General features: G+C 41.0%; 1 long non-coding RNA gene across 2 annotated transcripts in view; it reads right to left on the bottom strand.

The window, feature by feature from the left end:
• The window catches only part of LOC125639351 (uncharacterized), a 70,826-nt gene that overhangs the window by 46,411 nt on the left and 5,249 nt on the right, over positions 1 to 19,166 (bottom strand). The window lies entirely within an intron of this gene.

Genomic DNA, 19,166 nt, shown 5'->3' with positions numbered 1-19,166 from the left:
CCACATTTCATAAAGGATGTGGACAAATTGGAGAGAGTTCAGAGAAGAGCAACAAAAATGATTAAGGTCTAGAAAGCATGATCTATGAGGGAAGATTGAAAAAATTGGGTTTGTTTAGTCTGGAAAAGAGAAGATTGAGAGAGACATAAGTTTTCAAGTATGTAAAAGGTTGTTACAAGGAAGAGGAAGAAAAATTGTTTTTCTTAACCTCTGAGGCTAGGACAAGAAGCAATGGGCTTAAATTGCAGCAAGGGTGGTTTAGGCTGGACAAATAGGAAAAAATTCCTACCTGTCAGGGTGGTTAAGCACTGGAATAAATTGCCTAGGGAGGTTTTGGAATCTCCATCACTGGAGATTTTTAAGAGCAACTTAAACAAACGCCTGTCAGGAATGGTCTAGACTCTAGATAATTAGTCCTGCCATGAGTGCAGGGGCTGGACTAGATGACCTCTCGAGGTCCCTTTCAGTTCTATGATTCTATGTGGGCATATGATATTTTCTGTCTTAGTATCTATCCCTTTCTTAATGATTCCTACATTCTGTTCGCTTTTTTGACTGCTGCTGCACATTTAGTGGATATTTTCAGAGAACTATCCACAATGACTCCAAGATCTCTATTTTGAGTGGTAACAGCTAATTTAGGCCCCATTATTTTATATGTAGAGTTGGGATTATTTTTTCCAATGTGCATTATTTTGCATTTATCAACATTGAATTTCATCTGCCATTGTATTGCCCAGTCACCCAGTTTTGTGAGATCCTTTTGTAGTTCTTCACAGTCTGCCTGGGACTTAACTATCTTGAGTAGTTTTGTATCATCTGCAAATTTTGCCACCTCACTGTTTACCCCTTTTTCCAGATCATGTATGAATATGTTGCATAGGACTGGTCCCAGTACAGGCCCCTGGGGGACACCACTATTTACTTCTCTCCATTCTGAAAACTGACCATTTATTCCTACCCTTTGTTTCCTATCTTTTAACCAGTTACTAATCCGTGAGAGGACCTTTCCTCTTACCCCATGACAGCCTGCTTTGCTTAAGAGCCTTTGGTGAGGGACCTTGTCAAAGGCTTTCTGAAAATCTAAGTATACTATATCCACTGGATCCCCCTTGTCAATATGGTTGTTGACCCCCTCAAAGAATTCTAGTAGATTGGTGAAGCATGATTTCCCTTTACAAAAAACATTCTTCCCCAACAAATTATGTTCATCTATGTGTCTGACAGTTTTGTTCTTTACTATAGTTTCAACCAGTCTGCCTGGTACTGAAGTCAGGCTTACCAGCCTGTATTTGTCAGGATCACCTATGGAGCCCTTTTTAAAAATTGGCATCAGATTAACTATCCTTCAGTCATTTGGTACAGAAGCTGATTTAAATGATAGGTTACAAACTACAGTTATTATTTCTGCAATTTCACATTTGAGTTCCTTCAGAACTCTTGGGTGAATACCATCTGGTTTTCGTGATGTATTACTGTTTAGTTTATCAATTTGTTCCAAAACTTCCTCTAATGATGCCTCGATCTGGGACAGTTCCTCAGATCTGTCACCTAAAAAGGATGGCTCAGGTTTGGGAATCTCCCTCACATCCTCAGCCATGAAAACCGATGCAAAGAAGTAATTTAGTTTCTCCGCAATGGCCTTATTGTCCTTGAGTGCTCCTTTAGCATGTAGATCATCCAGTGGCTCCACTGTTGGTTTAGCAGGCATCCTGCTTCTGATGTACTTTTAAAAAAAAATTGCTATTACTTTTTGAATCTTTGGCTAGCTGTTCTTCAAATTCTTTTTTGACCTTCCTACTTACATTTTTACACTTCATTTGCCAGAGTTTTTGCTCATTTCTATTTTCCTGACTAGGATTTAACTTCCACTTTTTAAAGGATGCCTTTTTGACTCTCACTGCTTCTTTTATTTTGTTGTTTAGCCACGGTGGTACTTTTTTGGTTCTCTTACTATGTTTTTTAATTTGGGGTATACCTTTAAGTTGAGCCTCTTCTATGGTGTCTTTAAAAAGTTTACATGCAGCTTGCAGGGATTTCACTTTTGGCACTGTACCTTTTAATTTGTGTTTAACTTCCTCATTTTAGTGTAGTCCCCCTTTCTGAAATTAAATGCTTCAGTGTTGGGCCACTGTGGTGTTTTCCCTCCCACAGGGATGTTAAATTTAATTATATTTTGGTCACTATTACCAAGCAATCTAGCTATATTCATCCCTTGGACCAGATCCCGTGCTCCACTTAAGACTTAATCAAGAATTGCCTCTCGTCTTATGGGTTCCAGGACTAGCTGCTCCAAGAAGCAGTCATTTAAGGTGTCAAGAAACTTTATCTCTGCATTCTGTCCTGAGGTAACATGTACCCAGTCAATATAGGGATAGTTGAAATCCACCATTATTATTGAGGTTTTTTTATTTTTATAGCCTCTCTAATCTTCCTGAGCATTTCACAGTTACTGTCACCATCCTGGTTAGGTGATCGCTAATATATCCCTACTCAAATATAGATTCCTATATCTCCAAATCTGTGGCTGTTCCCTAGTTTTTATAGATTCTACCTCACATTTTTATCATCCAGTGCATATTCCACCCAGATGTGTTTTTAAATGTATCAGTTTTTACTCTGAGAAGAGCTAAAATGTAAATGTTCCAGGTGTGGAACCTTTATTTTTGCTGGGGTTTCCAAATGGGATGGGAATTATGATAATTTTAAATGGAAAGTAACATGCAAGATCACGTTGCTGTTTAAATGCCAAATAGAGCTGAAAGTAATGTCATTCAATCTAATAAGATTGAATAATTTAGGCTCTATGAAATGGAAGACACACTACATCATAAGTTAGCTGATTGTGAATTGCTAATTACTATTTGTCCATAAAACATTTTAACCAAGTATAAATTTTGGATGTTCCAGTAATGTGTATTAACAGCAAGTTATATGTAAATACAGCTCAATATGTTAACTTGAGTTGAAAGTTCTTCTACACTGAGAGCAATAGTCAGTGTTGCGATGAAAGAGTTCTGGACAGAGGTAAGGATTTTGCATATGACCTCTGGCAATAAAGTGGTAATAAATGCTGAGACTAGGAAAATAGAAATGATTATTTCACTGATATTTGTGTACATTTTAATTAGCATTGCGTACTCTTTTGGGGGGAGTTTTTTGATAAATATATGCCTGGGTTAATGCGTGATTGTAGGGTTGGCTCTACACCTAATTCCTGCACTGAGAATGACATTGCATTTTATCTAACTGGGTTATTGGTGTAGAAAATCACTGATAATTTTTGTGTAAAAAGGTTAGCAAACAATAATCCTCCTTAGTACATGGAGATCACAACCAGCTTGTGAGTAGTATGTTTGTTTGCCTTCCTAACCTAAGTGGTATCCGTTTGAAAGTGTTTGGGACTTGTCTAAGCATAAAGGGGGAAAAAGAATTGAACACAAAGGTACCAGTAAGGAGGGGAGTTTGGGTAGAACAAAAGGAGGTGGATGAAGAAATTGGAGTAGAGCAGAAAACGGGGTCAAAGCTGTGCAATATCTTGACAGAGAAGATCAGAAGTTTAACCAGGCTGTGGAAGGCCAAGGCAAAGAGGAAATGAGGAGTGACTAGGAGTACTGCAGTACGTTTTTATAAAATGCAGTGTTCAAAAGTTTAAAGCAAAGACATACTCTTAAAATGCTCAGTTAAAGTTCACAGAATAAAAAACAAGATTTGAATAAACTGTATATTTTTATTTTGGGGGATATTACAATAATGAAAAATAAAATGTTTCTTAAATTAGTTTAAGGTAAGCAGTTATAGCCAGAGCTGTTTGGGAGACTGAGCAAGTACTTTCACATTCTGAGGAGATAGTGCAGTGTGTGGTCTTGGCACAACGCAACTTTCAAAAATCCTATTTCAGTTCCCACCTCCAGGATATCCTGTTTAATCAGTGAATGGTTATCACACAACAAACAGGAGGAGTTTGGCCTCACACTTGCCCTTCTCAAGCTGTAATAGATTTGCAGGGCAGGGGGGTGATAGCTTTTTTTTCCCCAGGAAAGGATTAAACCGCTTTCTCAGTCCCTTTCGTAAGAGTCTCTTGTCGCTGAGCAGAACTGCAGTGTCAGATGAGTTCATTTTTGTTCCTCTAGCATCAAGTGTATAGGTTTTTTAATTGCCTTATGCCAGTCATTTGTATTTATCTGATAAACAAACAACCTGGAAATAGTCTTTAATATTCTGACACTGATTCTTGCAAAAGTTATTTGGCCTGTACTTACTATTTAAGTTTCTACCCATCCTTTAAGGAAACGGCTTAACTAAGTTTCTACACTGTGGTCACATGGTTCAGGGAGCACCCAGTGACGTGGAGAGAGGGTCGTTTGCATGGTGCTGGCTCTCCTGCCTGTCTCCAGCTGGTAAATAGCACTCAAATAGGGTAATTAATGCTTTCCTGCTATGACTTTTCCATGTAAGCAATTGCTGCTGTTGCCACAGGGATGCTATATGATTGTGAGTGGGAAGGGAGGTGGACCACAAGACAGTCTCTCTCTTAAGATGAGGTCCGTCCTTGCCTGTTTGGATACAATTTAGTTAAATAAGAGAGAGGAAAGCTAACTGTTAATCCTTGATAGCCTAGTAAAATGAAAAAATTATCCTCACTCTACAGAGATCTCCAGGAAAGCAATGCTTTCCCCTCCTGCCTTTCATTGACAAATGTGTACTGTTAAAATTCAGAGTGGTAGCCGTGTTAGTCTGTATCAGCAAAAAGAACGAGGAGTACTTGTGGCACCTTAAAGACTAACAAATTTATTTGAGCATAAGCTTTCGTGGGCTAAAGCCCACTTCATCAGATGCATGCAGAACACAGTGCCACCCACAGCCTCAGGAACAACTCTGACATCATAATCAAAAAGGCTGACAAAGGAGGTGCTGTCGTCATCATGAATAGGTCAGAATATGAACGAGAGGCTGCCAATCATCACATTCTACAGGCCATTACCCTCTGATCCCACTGAGGGTTATCAAAAGAAACTACATCATCTGCTCAAGAAACTCCCTGAAGAAACACAAGAACAAATCTGCACAGACACACCCCTGGAAACCTGACCTGGGGTATTCTATCTGCTACCCAAGATCCATAAACCTGGAAATCCTGGACGACCCATCATCTCAGGCATTGGCACCCTGACAGCAGGATTGTCTGGCTACATAGACTCTCTCCTCAGGCCCTACGCTATCCTAGATATTTTTGAGACACCACTGACTTCCGCTACAATCCTTTGGTGATCTGCCAGAAAACACCATCCTGGCCACTATGGATATAGAAGCCCTCTACACCAACGTTCCACAAAAAGATAGACTACAAGCCGTCAGGAACAGTATCTCCGATCATGTCATGGCAAACCTGGTGGCTGAACTTTGTGACTTTGTCTTCACCCATAACTATTTCACGTTTGGGGACAATGTACACCTTCAAGTCAGCGGCACTGCTATGGGTACCCGCATGGCCCCACAGTATGCCAACATTTTTATGGTTGACTTAGAACAACGCTTCCTCAGCTCTCGTCCCGTAACGCCCCTACTCTACTTGCGCTACACTGATGACATCATCATCTGGACCCATGGAAAAGAAGCCCTTGAGGAATTCCACCATGATTTCAACGATTTCCATCCCACCATCAACCTCAGCCTGGACCAGTCCACACAAGAGATCCATTTCCTGGACACTACAGTGCTAATAAGGGATGGTCACATAAACACCACCCTATACTGGAAACCTACTGACCGCTATACTTACGTACATGCCTCCAGCTTTCATCCAGACCACACCATACAATTCATTGTCTACAGCCAAGCTCTAAGATACAACCGCATTTGCTCCAACCCCTCAGACAGAGACAAACACCTACAAGGTCTCTATCAAGCATTCTTACAACTACAGTACCCACCTACTGAAGTGAAAAACAGATAGACAGAGCCAGAAGAGTACCCAGAAGTCACCTACTACAGGACAGGCCCAACAAAGAAAGTAACAGAACCTTCATCCCCCAACTAAAACCTCTCCAGCACATCATCAAGGATCTACAACCTATCCTGAAGGACAATCCCTCACTCTCACAGATCTTGGGAGACAGGCCAGTCCTCGCTTACAGACAGCCCCCCAACCTGAAGCAAATACTCACCAGCAACCACACAACAAAAACACTAATCCAGGAACCTATCCTTGCAACAAAGCCCGTTGCCAACTCTGTCCACATATTTATTCAAGGGACACCATCAGAGGACCTAATGACATCAGACACACTATCAGAGGCTCGTTCACCTGCACATCTACCAATGTGATATATTCCATCATGTGCCAGCAATGCCCTTCTGCCATATACATTGGCCAAACCGGACAGTCTGTACGCAAAAGAATAAATGGACACAAATCAGACATCAAGAATTATAAAATTCAAAAACCAGTCGGAGAACACTTCAACCTCCCTGGACACTCAATTACAGACCTAAAAGTCTCAATTCTTCAACAAAAAAACTTCAAAAACAAACTTCAACAAGAAACTGCAGAACTGGAATTAATTTGCAAACTGGACACCATTAAATTAGACTTGAATAAAGACTGGGAGTGGATGAGTCATTACACAAACTAAAAACTATTTCCCCATGCTAATTTTCCCCCTACTGTTACTCACACCTTCTTGTCAACGGGTTGAAATGGGCCATCCTGATTATCACTACACAAGTTTTTTTTTCCTTGCTGATAATAGCCCATCTTAATTGATTAGCCTCATTAGAGTTGGCATGGCAACCTCCATTTTTTCATGTTCTCTGTATACAGTAACGCCTCACTTAACATTGTAGTTATGTTCCTGAAAAATGCGACTTTAAGTGAAACGATGTTAAGCAAATCCAATTTCCCCATAAGAATGAACATAAATAGTGGGGGTTAGTTCCAGGGAAAAATTTTTTTTTTTGCCAGACAAAAGGCATTATATACATTTTAAACAATTTTAAACAAGCAATTGAATACTACAATCATCACTGTAGCAAGACAGCAAGGCAGTGCCTCTGCTGTGCACCACCCGCAGCTGCTTTGCAGGAAGCTGGAGGCCTCACAAGTGCTTGGTGTAGAGCCCTATTCCCGAGCAGGGCCGTTGGGCCATAAAGCAACAGTGAATCGCTGGCGGTGGGGGGTTAGTGTGCACGTGTTGTGTGTTTACAAACATACTGTGCATACAGTACTGTACTATAGTTGGGAGGTGCCGCCGCCTTACCCCACACAGGCACAGCCCACTGGCACTGGAGACAATGAGGCTGGCAAGGAGGCTGAAGGTGCTGTAGGCTAGGAGAAGCATGTTGTGCAGCAGCAGCTTCCCCTTCTCTGCAAGCACCAGGGATGGGAGGCTCAACCCTCAGCCAGCCCACTCCACTCCTTCCCCCAAACCCCCACCCTTAACCCACCTCGTCTCCCCCCACTTTACTCGGCCCCGCCACATCCTCGCTCCTCCCCCTCCCTCCCCTGCCTCCTGCCCATGGCAATCAGCTGGCTTGCGCATTCAGGAGGCAGAAGGGAGGGGGGAGGAGTGAGGGCACAGTGCACAGGCTCCCCCCTCCCTCCCCTGCCTCCTCAACGCCGCAAGCCAGCTGATTGCCGAGGTCAGGAGGCAGGGGGGAGGCACGCCACGTCCTTGCTCCTCCCCCCTCCCTCTTGCCCGCGGCAATCAGCTGGCTTGCAATTTTTTAAGGGGGAGGAGTGAGGACTCGGCACACAGTCTCCCCCCACCTTCCCTGCCTCCTGCCCGCAGCAATCAGCTGGTTTTCCTTCCTCCAGAAAGCCGCAAGCCAGCTGATTGCTGTGGGCAGGAGGCGGGGGGAGGAGGGGGAAGACGCTGATCCCAGGGTCTGTCAGCGGGCAGGAGCTGCTGTGGGGGGTGTAGGGGAGTTGGTAGGGGGGTTGCCAGCTGTGGACAAAGCAGGCAGCCAAATGATGTTATAACGAAGCATTGCACAACTTTAAATGGAGCATGTTCTGTAATTGAGCAGGGACGTAAGATCAAAACAACATTAAGCAAGAGGACGTTAAGTGGGGAGTTACTGTATATAGATCTTCCTACTGTATTTTACACTACATGCATCTGATGAAGTTTACTTTAGCCCACAAATGCTTATGCTCAAATAAATTTCTTAGTCTCTAAGGTGCCACAAGAACTCCTCGTTCTTTTTGTTAAAATTCAGTAATCCCTACTAACAAGAAATTGCTCAACAGGAAAAAAGAAAGCAGATGGCAACTTCCTGAGTTGCTGTCTCCAGCACTGACAATGTACTGGATGGCTGTACCCACGGAAATATTTGGCTTTTGATACCCTGCAGTTGCCTAATTGCCCTTCTGGACACAAGGCAATTCTTACCCACAGGACATCTAAACCCATTTTCACAAAGGAACGAGTTCAACCCTGTCAGATACGCTGGAACTGAAAATTCTTGAAACATCTGAATGCACCATAGCATATAGTTTTAGTCATACCATGGATTTAAGAGGCATCTAATCTGGTTAGTAACAATCTTCCCTGCGTCATGCACTTAACTGGCAGATTATGGAGAGAGACTTCATCACCTACTGTCAAGGAGGGTGTTCTTGTGTGGCATATATTGCAACATTTTAAAAAATGATCCACTGCAAACATTGTCTTGAATATACTGCATTTTGGATTACATTCCCAGGCCACACTAATGTATCTTACTCAGATTTGACAGTCTGGCCTACTTGGAGAGTTATGTCCAGTGGGCTTTGTTTGGAGTGATGTTTCTTTTGGTCACCTTTTCCATCACTGTTTCTTCATCCTCTCTTAGTTTTGTTCACTTAAAATTACTTACATTCCTTCCAGACTTACCCTGCCCTGTTGCAATATGTATCATTCTCCCTTTCTGGTGGGACACATTATAAATTGTACTGTAGTTCTGTAATATATAATGGTGTGGTATCATCAAACTTTAGGTATTGTGAGAGGGTTCGGCCAGATGGCTACAGGAGAGTAATAGAAGGCAGATATATTAGCCCCAGGCTAAGAAGGTCCCTTTTCCCTGGGTAAGGTAACAGGGAAGGTTCCAGAACAATCAGGAACCTTCTGGAGACAATTAAGACAGACAGGCTGATTAGAACACCTGCAGCCAATCAAGAAGCTGCTAGAATCAATTAAGGCAGGCTAATCAGAGCATCTAGGTTTTAAAAAGGAGCTCACTTCAGTTTGTGGTGTGTGTGTGAGGAGTTGGGAGCAAGAGGCACTAGGAGCTGAGAGTGAGAACGCGGACTGTTGGAGGACTGAGGAGTACAAGCATTATCAGACACCAGGAGGAAGGTCCTATGGTGAGGATAAAGAAGGTGTTGGGAGGAGGCCACGGGGAAGTAGCCTGGGGAGTTGTAGCTGTCATGGAGCTGTTCCAGGAGGCACTCTAGACAGCTGCATTCCACAGGGCCCTGGGCTGGAACCCGGAGTAGAGGGCGGGCCCGGGTTCCTCCCAAATCCTCCCAACTTCTGGTCAGACACAGGAGTTGTTGACTTGGACTGTGGGTTCAGAAGAACAGCCAAGCTGAGGGCTGCCATGAAGCTCCAAGGCGAACAAATCTGCCAATAAGTGCAAGACCCACCAAGGTAGAGAAGGAACTTTTTCACCATATGCTTGCTTATATGTAAAAATGGCCCCTTGCCAGAACATTGAGGTTGACTCCCACCACCTTTCAATTTTGCCCAAGTTTGGATCCAGATCAGAATTTCACAGGTCAGGTCTCTCTCTGGCCAAACTGAAAGTAACTACCCCCAGATTTCATTTTGACCCAAATCAGGACCTGAGCTCTCTGGTATGAGCCCCGCTCTTAGTTATAATACTTAACTTCATTGTCTGATTGGGTTGTTCTTTCTTTTGTACCAAAAATAAATAAATATTAAAACACCACAATTTATACAATAGACCTTTTTAAGAAGGCTCTTCGAGGACACTCAGCCATAATGCACATGAGCTTCAGAGTTCTTTGTTTCCAAAATTATTCATTTATGTGGCTAAAATGACTATGCATCATGTAATTGCATCAGAACAGTAAAACAGTCTTGACTTGTGACTGTAACACAGGATATGAGAAAGGAAATAACATTGCCACATTACAGTAAATGTCTTGCTATTGTTTGTGCCTTACATTAATTCTATCTGTAGTTAGATAGAATTTTCCTTTTCCATATAGTTATCAGGCCTACTCATCATTGTTTGGTGAAATCTGCTGGGATATTTTAGGGTTAAGTATAACAATAAACTGCTAGTGTGCTGGCATGGTATCAGGGAGTAGGCAGAGGCACGCACTATTCCTTCGCTTAATAAAGTGTTACCCCTTTCCCCTCCTTTCTTCTTGTTAAGAATTAATAAGTGTTGCAGCTATATAAAAATGAGGAGATCTAAAGGAAAAAGAAGGGTAAAGAAGTGTTATCTCCTCCTCCCCTCTTTTCCCAGCTATATAAGCGAGCCCTGGGTCATGGCTCCTTCCTCCCTCCCCTGAAAACTGCAAATTAAGGGAGATTTATGGCAACAGATTGTTGCAAAGAAATATATTTTCAAGGTAAAATGCCTGTGTAATGTGTAATGCTGCGCCCAATAGATAGGGTGGGTTTACTAACAAAATGGGTGTTTTTATTACTTAATAAGGGGTTTTGGGGTGTTGTAACGGATGTAGGCGTGTACAGACTAACAAACAAAAAGAACATGCTGTAACTAATTCAGTGCTTACTGGACAATTGGGTCCAGGAGAACAAGTACCGCAACAAAGAAGCCCATCTACTCAAATCTGCCTCTGGGTCAGCCTGCTCTTTCTTCTAACATCTGGCGTCATGAACAGGATCTCAGGGGAGAGTCATGCCTGATCACCACGTCTCGCCATGGATTCGATAAGCAAGTTGAATGGGCCCTTTACTGTAACCCTGGTTAAGGAGTTTATTAATAAACTGGTGGGGAGATGGGGAGGTCCTTATGTGTCTCCCTCCAGGGATTGTCAGGATTGGCCAGCCATCCAGGGGTGGGTGGAAGCTTCCCTGGCACCCAAGTGCTCCCAGGAGTTTATTAATCAGTAGGGAAATGGGGGATCCATATGCAGGCCCCCCTTGGGATTGTCAGGGTTGGCTAGCCATCCAGGGGTGGGTGGAAGCTGCCCTGGCATCCAGGTGCTCCCAGAATAAGAAAAAGGCTGTTTTGTTGCAGGCTCTCGGGTCTGTCAGGTTTTAGCTAAAAATCTATGAAAGATTTTAATCGTCTTAAGTCAAAGAACCTGGCCCAGAAGGGTCAAGTAGACACCTTTAAAGCAAAATTCTTGTTCCCCGGCCCCTATTTACCCACCCGTCCCTTCTCATAGGCTGCCTGTAAACCTTTCAAGTTTAGTGCTGCTTCAGCAAGAGCTGCTGAAGGGTTCTAAATCAAAGTTAGGAGTAGTTAAAAATAATTTGGCACAACAGGGTTTAAAGTCAAAAGCAGAGTTAACAAACTACTTTAAAAAAACTGGAGCTGAGACTTGGTCCTGGGGGAATAAAAAAACGGCAGGGTTCCCGGAGGCAGAATGAGAACCTAAGGGTGAGGGTTCCCAACTGTTTCAACCCAGGGAGCCCTACTGGTAGCTAAGAGCTAACAATATCCTTTTCTTCTTTTTCCCAGTTTACTTAATTTGCTGCTGGTAGCCTGCACTTTAAACAGATCTCACAGGGTTAATTGCTTTCTTGCCACCTCTTCCTCTTTCCCCCCTCCCCTACTCTTCCCCCCACACTTTTGGTTTTCTGAAGTTTTAATGAACGGTACTTTGGATACTTAGTGAAAAGTTTGTTTGGACAAAGTATGACAGAAGTCTGCTGCATTTCACTGAAATGTTTTAAGTAAAAGGTCCACGAGTAACCATAGGAATAAATATTTTACTGCCTTTTTAAATAATCCCAAGGTAAGGGAGGCACAGGGAAGGGCAGCTGTGTTGCAGGAATTGTACTGGGTGGCTGTGTTTGTTACAAGCAAAATATACCACCTTAAAGAATTAAATGCACAAGTAGATAATTTAAAGTAAGTAAATAGTTACAAGTAGTTTTGTAAAAATTAATACTACAAAGTTTGGGGGAAGTTTGAAGAAAAATAAACGGTTGGAAGGTGTAAAAATGCTGCTAACAGTTGTGGTGTAATAAAAAGGAAATGTGTAGTTTAAAAATAAAACCCAGTTATATAAAGGTAAATATATACAGTCGGTACAGTCACATTGGGTGGAATCCTAGTAGTTAAAAAATGGCTGCTGCAGGCAGCAAGTAGCTAAATACTCTGATCTATATTATTTGACTATTAGACAAGTTAATTAAAATCACTAAAAAATGTAAGGGGTTTCTATTGGAACTTTACTGTCTAATTGCACAAAATGGAAGTGTAATCAGGGTACAGTTATATAAAAAATAATAACAGTAGTGCAAGGAGTGATAAGCAAAAGAGAATTTTTTTGGTTGAATCTTTTTGTATAATTATGTAATAAGAACTTAAACCAGCACTCATGGTTTATAAAATCCTGTTTGTAGGTTTAAAATAAATTAGTTTAGTTTTTTTTTAAAATAAATAATGAAAAATGCCACTAAAATTCCATTTCAATCTCTCATTCAAAGTTGCAACACTAACAGATACTTATGCTAGACAAGGGGCCCCTAGTGTAATGTGGCTTTGATATTTAGCATTTAACCCTTTGGGTACTGCCATGTTTTTATAAAGTATAATATCTTTTAAAATAAAAATTACGGAATATGTTCCTGGCTGGGGCAGCCAGAACTGAAAGAATGGGGAAAGATTCTGGATTTTTTTTTTTTTTTTTTTTTTGGTAATAAATAGCAGCTAAAAGCTGCAAGAGGGAAACAAAAAAAGTTAAGACAGTTCCCCTTTGGAGAAACAACAGGGGTGAGATGCACAACACTGAGCCTTAAGGTGGCTCTAAGTAATCTAACTGTCACAATGTTAAACCTTAGAATAAATGCTAGTGAGTAATCCTGTGACAATGTATAATCTGTATAATTTTTTGGAAAATTTTTAAGCACGCTAAAAATGGTAATTAAAAGCAAATTTCACGGTAATTCTGCCTCTCAGCTATTACCTGTGAATAAACTTAAAGCTTGGCACAGCAGAAAAACCATTACAAATCTGGTCTGTTGTACAACAGGGGAAACTGAGGTACACAACCTCATGAATTTCATAAATGAATAGTAGAATAATTCACCCTTTCCCTTTAAGGGTAAAACCTAGCCTGCCTAGTATAAAGGTCATTCTTCTGTTTTCCTGCAGTCAGAAAAGGGGGTATTTTTAAGCAATAATCTGTCCCCACCAAGGGGCTGGGAAATGTTTATTTTGTTTTTCAGATACTATGGGCAAGATGGTGCCAGTGAAAGAACAAGCCAGAACACCATGGGTCTACTGTCGCGACGAAGATTGTGTTGTGTGTTTTGTGTTGTTTGTCTTGTTATTAGGGTTATTTTGGTAAATATTGTACACAAAAAAATTAATGCATATAGCAGCAAAGGTTAGTGCGTGGTATAGCCGGCCTGGAAAGCACCGTCTACCCAACGGAGGGAATCGAGTGATGTACCGCATTCCAGGCAAATGCCATCCATTCCCAGTTCCTAAATGGAGGGTTGCTTACTGAGTCTTTAATCAGTTGGGGCCCAGCCTGCTGCTATTGGGAACGAAAAATGAAGAGTGGAAATGGATTTATTGCATGCAAATAAAAAGGCACAAAATGGGGGTTAAAAAGAAAAATGTATAAATTGTTACATGTATATTACAGGTGGCCCTACAAAGGGGAAACCAAGGATTTCCTGGCCTGAAATGGAGCAATCATTGTTGCTAATCACAATTGTCACTATTGTAAACGCTGCCCAGATCCTGCGATGTAAAGTAACAAAAGGAGAAAACATGTGAACTGTTATAACCCCCAAGTGGTGGTAATGAGACAAATGAAAATTTAAAGAATTTACTTGTGGAAAACTACTACTAATCCCCCATGGGAATTTGGCAATGTTGGTAAGTAGTATGAATTGAAGTGGGGATCCTAACCTGGTGAAGATTATCAAATTTATCAGGAAATATTGCACAGTATTCCTTAAAATATGTCATAATGAATGACAGTGGGAAACACAGTCATCTGGACATGTGGTTTGTCATGGAGGGCCCCAAAAACATATAACCCTCTGGTCTCCTGAGGTGTTTAGGTTATGGGGTTCCACAATTGGGATGTGGTGTTACCATGTGTAATCATAATGGTACCTCCATAAAGAACAATCCTTAGCTTGCAGTTATGTACATACCAAACTGGGCATGAAGTCTCCCCTGGAACGTTGGGAATATGACAATTTAACCACTTTGCAGAATACAATCCTACGGGTAATATGAATGCCAATTTGGAAGGATCTGATTTAAGCTGGCCGCAGCCTGGAGCTGGAAATACTTCCTTATCGGCGAACATGTGGAAGCCACTGTGGGCAGGGCTGGCCCACAACATTTTGGCACCTGAGGCGGGGAGCTCAAATGACGTCCCCATGTCCCCTCTCTTGGGCCAAAACTTTGAAAGGTCTCAATTCTGCCTTCTTCCTGTTCTGCTCCTCTCATGATACTGCTCTGCTACCTACCCCAATAAAGGAGAACTAACAACTTAAAATGCCTTGAGGTAAGTCAACTAAAGAGCGTCTCCCATTGATGCAGCGCAGTGAAGACACCAGAGTAAGTCGACCTAAACTATGTCGACTCCAGCCACGTTATTCACACAGCTGGAGTAACATAACTTAGGTCGACTTACACCAGTAGTGAAGACAAGCCCAAAGTGTGAAATAAGAGTGCCCCAGAGGGAGAATTCAGCACTTGCTATTCCTTGCTTTTTCCCCATGTAGCCAAACCCATAGGTGGGTTAAAGTTTTTTCCCCCTGTAGACACCCCTTAGCCAGGCTACAGAAATTTCTAATTAATTTTAGCAAGCACTTTTGTGAAATTTAATTTTATATCCACAAAAAAGATTTTTAACTGGTGTTATGAATCATGGGTAGTGAGGTCTCAAAATCTGTAATGTTAAAGTATGTCATGACTATTATCTAAATTTACTAATTTAGCTGTTTTTATCCCTGGGAAGCTTGTGAAGTCTTGAAGCATGATTAGTTAGGGTTCCAGTGTTATATGAAAAGTTCATAGACAATGAGCATGCCTGCTTACAGCCTCTGTGAGGAGAAATGAGATCCAGCCCTAATGTTTAGCCTGGCATAAACACTTCAAAAACTTTTAAACTTTCACAGAAACATAATTGGCCTGATTATTCCAAAGATCGGATGTCTAGTTTAGAACTAAAATTTCTCAGTATAATTGTGAGCCTAATCTGTATGCACAATCCTCAATCACACATGCAAATCAGATATTTGTTAACACAAAATGGCCTATTAAGCCTTTACCTATATATTTCCATGCACAAATACACAATTTGCATGCATAATTGCAGTTATTTCACATGGAAATTATTGACTCAGTTACCGGTGAATTTTTGCCTGACACCATGGGTACCTGAAAAATCAGGCCAAGGATTAGACCGCAAAGATATCCTGTTTCAGAGTAACAGCCGTGTTAGTCTGTATTCGCAAAAAGAAAAGGAGTACTTGTGGCACCTTAGAGACTAACCAATTTATTTGAGCATAAGCTTTCGTGAGCTACAGCTCACTTCATCGGATGCATCCGATGAAGTGAGCTGTAGCTCACGAAAGCTTATGCTCAAATAAAATTGGTTAGTCGCTAAGGTGCCACAAGTACTCCTTTTCTTTTTAAAGATATCCTGGTAACAGTATATGAAATTTAGTTGAAAAATCAGTCCTTTATTGTATATTAAACTTTTGCTGCTTTGCTGAGAGTCTACCAAAGTAAACATCCAGACACTAGATATTATGGGTTCTTTAACCTGTAAAGCTAGTATGTTTCCCAGTAACTATCATATAGTATGTAAATCACATTTATCTTATTTAGTGATAAAGACTACATTTCCTAAAAGTGATGTAGAAAATAACTTGGGCCATTGTCTTGTGCTAGTGAGTTATTGTTTCAGTTTAATGAAGTGAATCAAAGTCAGTTAGATGTAGGGGGACCAGATGTCCCATTTTTAAAGGGACAGTCCCATTTTTTGGGACTTTTCCTTCTAGGCGCCTATTAGCCCCCACCCTCTGTCCTGTTTTTTCACAGTTGCTATCTGGTCACCCTACTTAGGTGCCCAAGAATCTTGATTAATGTGCCCCGAAGTCCAACATTTAGGCACCACTGACATTTTCAGAATCACTGTTCAGCTGCTGCCTAACCCTGTAAAGTGTCTAAATCCCCACAGGTACTTAGGTGCCTTTGCATATGCCCTGCAATGGAAACCTGGGGACTACCGCTTAAGTCGACATAACTTACATTGCTCAGGGATGTGAAAATGACACCTCCCTGAATGATGTAAGTTACATAGTCTTAAAGCGCTGTCCACACTGTGCTGTGTTGGTGGGAAACGCTCTCTGGCCGACATAGCTTCCGCCTCTCATGGAGGTGGTGTAATTATGCTGATGGGAGAGTGCTCTCCTGTCAAAATAGCGTGTCTTCACCAGATGCACTACAGTAGCACAATAGAAAAAGCCAATATATATCTCATTTCTCAAATTAAAAAAATGACAACCAAACCTCTTTTCTGTTAGAAGCATTACAAAGTTTTTTGGCATCTTTAAATATTTGTTTTTACCCACATGTAATTTAAAATATACAAACTGACTTATTTGAAAATGTATAAAAATACTTACAATTGGCAGTTAAAATTCTATGCCAAGTTCCATGTAACAGCAATGTTTTATAGCTGAGTTATTATAATGAAAAATGCTGACACAGCTTTACAAATAGCAGCATAAATGTACTGCTATTATAAAAGGCTGATTGATAAATCTACACTGAGCACAACATGGGCCAGCTATTTGTCAGAGGGTTGTTGGGATTTGGGATATAATTAATCAGATCTCCTGTCTTATTGTCTGAAGAACTTTCTTGATTTTTCTCTATGCTATTTGAACTGCTTTTTGCTGAGTCTACTATCAAAGTAGTAAGGCTATTTATCTGTACTCCTGGGTTTGTTTCCATAGCATATACATGTAATATAATCCCAGAATTTGTATAATATTCTCTGTATCTCTTACAGCAAGTGATCAGCTCTGATAGCTATGCACTAGGTACTCTATGACAATACGTGTCCTAATTTGGCATCTTCTCTCATTAATTTGAGGGAATGTACAATAGTGTTCCTTAATTATCATCTATGGTGAAATAGCACTTGACAAGATTGAGTCTTTTTATTTATTATTTTATTTATTTATTTATTTATTATTCATATGAGGCATTGAATTGTAACTACTAAACTACTGCTTTTAAAGGCAGTTGAAGATTGAAGTTTCAGTGCCCTTTAGACTCTACATGCATAGATATATAACACATTTGCTTAACAAAACCCTAGCCAAGCTAGTGCCTTCTTTTCTCATCTCTTTCTGTCTTAATCATTAATGAATGTTTTCACGAGAAAGTTAACATGCTACCTAGGAAATCAGTGAACATTGAACATATTAGCTTCTCATTTTCATTCCAGAATCTGTTCTCATATACCTTGTATTTAAAGTTGTAGCATGGATTTAAGGTGCAAAAGGTTGTAGCTATTTTTTGATAATATTTAACTCCAGTCTAGACAGGTAGTTAATTAGGGGATAGCTGCTCCAAAGATCCACTTGAATTTCCCACTGCAGACTGTGATTCCTATTTTAGAGTATCACTTTTGTCACAGTGAGGGTTGCCTCTCAGATAATCTGTAGTATCCAACATATGGTCAGGTGTCATAGGTATAGGGGATCCGCCCTAATTGGGGCTCTGTCCTGTAGCTAGATCTTGTTATATCACTCCTTGTATTGACTGCTGTACTCCTATGACCTTCTGTCACCCCATCTTCTGTGGGAGTAAAAAATAACACAAGCAACACTCCTAAATCAGTTATATACTAACTTAACCATAAGTTAACAAGAATCACAAGCCTAGCCACCACAACCACCCCAAAATCAAGGTGAAACTTCAATGCTGGTCTTACCGCTTTCGTCCTTGGTGACAATCTACATGAATATATAGGTCCCTGGGAGGAAACTCCATTTGAGCGTGGTTGGTTTTTTAACAAATTTAATTATGGATAACTTTAGTTCCTAATTAATTTTCCACCTCTGCCTTCATTTCCTGTTTTGCAACAAGGGCTTGGTGTTCTGATGATGGTGGATGGGGCAGAAAGAATGCCAAGGCTTGCCTTTACTTCCTAAAAAGCTGCATTTTACCGTGGGGTAACTAATGCGCATGGGATATCCTGAGGTAAAACCACAGTGAAGAAAAAGCACTTTAGTTTTACTGTGAGGTAAACTTGCACAGGTCAACTGCAGGTGGGTATATAAGGTTGATCTCAGTGAGTTTATCTCACAGTAGAACTAAAGTGCCTTATCTTCACTGTTTTTTTCCTTTTGGGATAGCTCACAGGCATTGAAAATGGACCCTTTTTAAGCAGGGAAGACAAGCCCCTAAAGCAGTTCCTGTGATGGGAAGGTAGCATCAGGTAACTATCATTCACCCCTCTACATGAGGTATGTTTGTGAAGGTGGCCCTCTCAGTGATTTGAGGGGAGAGGGGCTAAATTTGGTGCTGCTAAAGTGCTAGTGAACTGAGCAGAAGCCTAGAAGTGGAGGAGAAACCACCAAGAGATTTGGATTACTGGCTATGTGGGATCAAAGCGGGACAGAGGGGAGAACTACAGTGGCTTCAGCTCCCTTTCCTGTGCTGCTTTTTTACATAAAGCTTCATCAGATGATATAGATTTACCTAAACTATTTATGAACTTTACACATTGCCATGTTCATATCAATGGAGCAACTATAAATGGGGATGCAGGCAGGAGCAACTTCCATTCTAACTCACCCTTTTCTGATACTCATAATTTTATTAGTTTCCTTGAGGCTGAACTTTCTCATGTGTAGTCTTATCTCAGAAGGTTTATTTTTAAGCTTCAGCAAAATTCAAAAGCAAACCCTTTTTAAAAATAAACTGTAATCAGAAATTTTGTATATATAAAACTCAAC

Source organism: Caretta caretta, chromosome 7 (assembly GCF_965140235.1).
Source record: "Caretta caretta isolate rCarCar2 chromosome 7, rCarCar1.hap1, whole genome shotgun sequence".
Classification (NCBI taxonomy): domain Eukaryota; kingdom Metazoa; phylum Chordata; order Testudines; family Cheloniidae; genus Caretta; species Caretta caretta.
The sequence above is the reverse complement of the archived record's forward strand: the minus strand, read 5'-3'. Positions and strand labels throughout refer to the sequence as shown.